Genomic DNA, 5,288 nt, shown 5'->3' on the forward strand with positions numbered 1-5,288 from the left:
AGGGGGGAAGGGAGGGGGGAGAGGAGGGAGGAGGGAAAGGAGAAAGATCTGGAGGGGGGGCTGAAAATGATGTAAATGTACAAAATTCTTCTAAAAAATTAGAAAAAGAGATGATCTGAAGCATACAGGAAGATGTGCATAAATTACCTGCAAACCCAATGCCACTGTAAATCCCCCAAGGATGTGGAGAGACAACTGGATATGCCAGGCACTATGCTGGGAACCTTCTCATTGATAATGCTAATAAGTACTTACAACTCTCTAGGATGTGGTATAATCTCACTAAACACGTGGGGAAACTGCAGTTCTAAGGATTAAGAGGTACAACTAAGCTACAAACTCAAGACTTCCATACTTGAAATATACTTCCCACAACATTCTGATTCTCCAAATCTAACCTTTGGGATCACAGCTACTCTGTTGCTCTAAAGACTTCCTGCTCCCAGAGTGTCACTGCAAAAGAAACTAATCAGAAGCTGGGTATGGTGGTTCAAACCTGCAATCCAGCACTTAAGGTCATCTTGGGCTAGAAACCCTGTTTTAAAAATAATAACTGTCGGGGCTGGAGAGATGGCTCAGTGGTTAAGAGCAAAAGGACCCACGTTCAATCCCCAGCACCCACATGGCGGCTATGAACCGTCCTTGAAACTCCAGTTCCACGGGGATCTGAAGCCTCTTCTGACCTCTGCAGCATGTAAGACACGGGTGCATTCACATAGGCGCAGGCAATACACTCATACACATAAAATAAAAATAATAAATAAAATTAAAATAACAATAATAATAATAACTGTCAGGCATGGTAACACACACCTTTAATCCCAGCACTTCGGAGGCAGAGGCAGGAGAATCGCTATGAGATCTAGGTCAGCCTGGTCTGAGGAGTGCAGGCCAGCTGGGGCTACACAGATCCTGTCACACAAAAAAAGAAAAATCACTAATCAGAGACTTGTTGGTAAAGAAAAAAGCCCAAGGTTACACTTGTTACAACTCCGCCTTACTAAGTGAGGTAAGACATTTGCCCAGCATTTGGGAGGTACAGACAAGAAGGTCAGGAGTTCAAGGTCATTCACAGCTACACAGCATGTTCAAGGCTAGCCTAGGCTACAGAACACCAGCTTTTAAAAAAAATAAAGATAAAAGAGGGGTGCACAGATGGAGATATATACATATATCTCGTTGCTGGAGAACTTGCCTGGCTTGTCCCAGGCCCTGGGTTTAATCCCCACTACCACAATAAATATGTAAATAAAATAAAATAAAACCACCTTCCCATTACGTACTATGTTATACCCTAAAGTCCGCTATCTTGTCTAGCCACCTCTTGGACACAGCTGATCTGAAACTCTAAGAACAAAAAGCATTGGGAACTCCGGATGTCCCCTGTGCTGTCAGTAAAAACCGTCCCATCTACAAGTCTTTCTGAGGAAGCAGTTGTGCCAATCAATTCCGGTTTAGCAATGTTAAACCACTTAAAACTGTCTCCACTTTCATTTCCCTAATTTGATCTTTACTAGGATCAGCTCTTTCCATCGACTTTTGCAAGTACCTACCCATTGGTTGTGCGCTGTGTGTTTTGCTTGTTTTTCTGATCTTGGTACAAATTACAAGTGATTTGGGCGTGGTAGCCGCACTCTTGTGATTCCAGCTCTTAGGAGATGGAGGCAGGAGGATCACAAACTCAAGGCCAGCCGTGGGTTACTGGGGACCCTATCTTACAAAACCAGAACGAACAAAACCCAAAAACTGCACTGATTTCTTTCATCAGTGTCAACACTCTTCCTTCCGCGGCTTTAGGGCTCCTTGTAAGCTGACTCCCGCCCCTGCTCGGTGGGTTCTGAGTTCCAGCGCAATCTATCCCTTTTGTCCAGATAAGTTGGTGCAAGATAACCAAATCTTGAGACACCAAACCTTAGAATACCAGCACCTAAGCAAAGTTTGCTATTAAAAGAAGCCAAAGCTGAGACCCGAGTTCTGCGAACACGAAGGGAACCACCGCCCCGCCCCTGCTCTCGAACACGTTCCGGGACACGCCCCAGTCCCGCCCCCGGGGCAGCTGGCGCGCAGCGGGCAGCCACGGGTCCCTGCAGCCGCCGATCCCCAGCCAGCCCGGGATACCGGGAGTTGCCGGACGGATAGCGGAGCCGGCGGCGGGGCCGGGTGAGTAGGGCTGGCCCAGCCCACGCACCTCCAGTTCCGGCCCGCCCAGAGCCACGCCCGTCCGAGCTGCCGGCCTCACCTTGCCCCGCGGCCGCCCCCGGAGTCACCGCACCGCCCTGCTCCTCCTTGGCAACCGCAGACCGCCCCCCAAAGTGGACCAGGCGCAGGTCACCCGCGGCCCGGGAGCAAGTAGACTGTGATGCGCACGCGCAAACCTGGAGCTCCCATTCGCTGCTGCTAAGCGACGCTCACACCAAAACGACCAATCGTGGCACGTCTCCGCAGCGCGGTCTACGGACTCGGGAATTTAGAGGCTCTTAAAGGGCTGGACGCACTGTGGTTTTCACCTCTAGCCTGTCCTGGAGCGGACTGGGCTGACAGTCTGGAGGCCTCCAGGCTCCGTGACACTCCCGGGGTGTGGATTCTGCGGGCTCCGCAGCTGGGCAGGAGCCCGGCATAGATGATCCGAAGAGCACGGCCTCCTGCCAGCCTGGAGGGGGTGCCAAAGTCCAAGGCCCAGCGACACACCCTCACTCCATAGCGGGAGGGAAATTGGGTAGTGGAGTTCGGCCCTGGACTCTTCTGAATTCTGACCACCCTGCTTTTTGGGGCAAGGCACTATGGAGATAGCACGCGACTCCTGACACTAGAAACAATGTCAAGAGAGGAGAGCAGGGTCTAAGTACCGGACAGCAAAGTGGGTGTATAAAGAAGTCATGCTTCAAAGCAGCAGGGTTCTAGAGAGAATTTGCAGGAGCATCTGGCCCCAACTTGGGGGTGGCGAAAGCTTCCCTAAATAGAGGCCGTTGAGCAAAGGAGAGGTGGTGTATTTTAGATAGACATATCCATCAGCATGTATAAAACTCTGAAGTTGGGGCTGGAGAGATGGCTCAGCAGTTAAGCGCACTAGCTGCTCTTGTAGTAGAGGACCCGGGTTCAATTCCTAGCACCCACATGGTGGCTAACAACTGTCGGTAACTTCAGTTCTGAGGGGGATCTGAGCCTTCTTCTGACCTCCATGGGCATTATACAACACAGGTGCACTTACATACATGTAAACAATACACTCATACACATAAAATAAAAATAATATTTTTTTAAAAAAATCGAAGTTCGGAATGTATTTCAATGGATAGACTGCTTGCCTAGAATGCACAAGACCCCCAGCACTGCATAAACTGGATGTGGTGGCACTCACCAGCAATTTCATCACCTGGGTGGTAGAAACAGAGGATGGGGAGTTCAAGGCCATCCTCCACATGTGGAGTTCTAGAACAGCCTGTGATACATGAGACCAGATCTCACAAACAAAAGTCTCTTTATCAAAAGCGCCAGGACTCCTTTGAGGGAGAAAGGGAAACTGAGAGATTGGGGAATATCTTAACAAGTACAGAATTTTAGTTGGGGAGGATTAAAAAGTGCAAATGATAGTGAATGTTGTGCAACAGTGGAAATTTACTCAATACCACAGAGCTATATACTTTAAAATGGCTAAAATTCTCATGTTTATGTTGTTTTACCATAGAAAAAGAAAGCATAAAGGAATGAGAGCCACAGTAGTTCCCCATTGCTTTATGCTGGTCCTCTTCTTAGAAAGTGCTAAATATGGCCCTTCCCACAGGCCATGGTGGAAAATTTCCGGACATTGCAAAACTGAGCAAGTTTGCCTGGCTGCCAAAGTGAAAATCAAAATTGCTCCAGGAAGCTTCAGTGGGACCCACTGGAAATCCAGTGCAGACGGGGTAGAGAGGCCATGGCAGGCCAAAGATAGATGTAGCAGCAAAATCAGCAAGACTTGATGAGGAGCTGGATGTGGAAGGGGATGAAGTGGCTTCCAGGATGGCAACACTGGTCATCTTTGGATGAAGAGATGGTTAGAGGAGATGTCACAGACAAAAGAGAACACTGCAAAGGGATCTGATGTGGAAGAAAAGATTGGTCATCACTTCTTTTTTTAAAAAAAATTATTTTTATTTTATGTGTCTGAGTGTATTGTGTATGTAAGTGCAGTGCCTGAGGAGGTCAGAAGAGGGTGTCGGATCCTCTGAAACTGGAGATACTGATGGTGAATTATTAATCACCATGTGAGTGCTGGGAATTGAGCCTGGGCCTCTGCAAGAGCAGGCCAGTGCTCTTAACAGCTGATTAACAGCTGAGTCATCTCTCCAGCCCCACTTCTTTTTTTTTCTTTTTCTTTTTTTTTTTTTTTTTTTTTTTTTTTTTTTTAGGTTGGCCGAGACAGGGTCTCCCTGTAGCCCCAGCTGGCCTGGAACTCACTATGTAGACCAGGCTGGCTTGATCTCACACTCACAGAGATCTGTCTGACTCTGCCTCCCAAGTGCTGGGATTAAAGGTGTGTGCCACCATGCCCGGCTAAGATCCCCACTTCTTAAACTGGTTGGATTTGAAGCATCTTTGAAACTTGTTATTTGGTTAATGGTTAGTTTTACATGTCAGTTTGACTGGATTAAGGGCTATCCCTGTGGGTGATGTGATATTTAATCCTTATTTTCAACTTGACTAGAATGAGAGACAAAGCACATTTATCAAAGCACATTTCTAGGTGTATCTATGAGGAAGTGTACAGAGTACACCTGTAGGATGGAGACATGCCCTAACTGTGGACCATACCATTTGATAAGCTGAGGGCCCAAAGGGAAGAAAAGATAGGAGTCAGCCAGCACATGAAATCTTCGCTGTGACGTAGCTACTGCTGCTGCCATCACCTGTGGTCATCAGACCCCAGCTTTTTCTGCATTTCAACACAGACTCACCCCAAAGCTCTCCAGGAAGCTTCCAGGCTGTCAGCCTGGGACTAGGGCAGTGTCATTGATCCCTTTTTTCTGGGGCTTCCAGCATCTTGGAATGAGCAGCTACAGAGTTCTCTGGCTCTTCCAGATGCAGATGGCCATTGTGGACTACTCATCTGTTATTGTTGTGAGCCAACTGAAAAATCCCTTCTATAATCATATATGTACTCTGTTCCTCTAGAGAACCTTGACTAATGCAGGTAATAAAGCATCACTTCTGGGTATGTCTATGAGGGGTCTTTGGAAGCTATGAACACATGAATCAACTAAGTAAGGAAGACTGTCTCATTGACTGTGGGTGGGAACCATAGAGTCATT

The 5,288-nt window shown here is 47.7% G+C and overlaps 1 protein-coding gene across 4 annotated transcripts in view; it reads right to left on the reverse strand.

The window, feature by feature from the left end:
- Sec22c (SEC22 homolog C, vesicle trafficking protein) overlaps positions 1–2,428 on the reverse strand; it is a 34,438-nt gene extending 32,010 nt beyond the window's left edge. For 2 of the 4 annotated variants that reach the window (XM_029554253.1, XM_029554251.1), the window contains exon 1: positions 1,554–2,011. The gene's annotated coding sequence lies outside the window, so the exon portion shown is untranslated. Of the gene's footprint in view, positions 1–1,553; positions 2,012–2,188 lie in introns of those variants that run through there. The other 2 variants (XM_029554252.1, XM_008849450.3) reach the window with 2 other exon arrangements.
- Between the last annotated feature and the right edge of the window lie 2,860 nt (positions 2,429–5,288).

The sequence above is a fragment of the Nannospalax galili genome, unplaced genomic scaffold (genome assembly GCF_000622305.1).
Source record: "Nannospalax galili isolate Female #2095 unplaced genomic scaffold, S.galili_v1.0 scaffold443, whole genome shotgun sequence".
Taxonomy (NCBI): Eukaryota; Metazoa; Chordata; class Mammalia; order Rodentia; family Spalacidae; genus Nannospalax; species Nannospalax galili.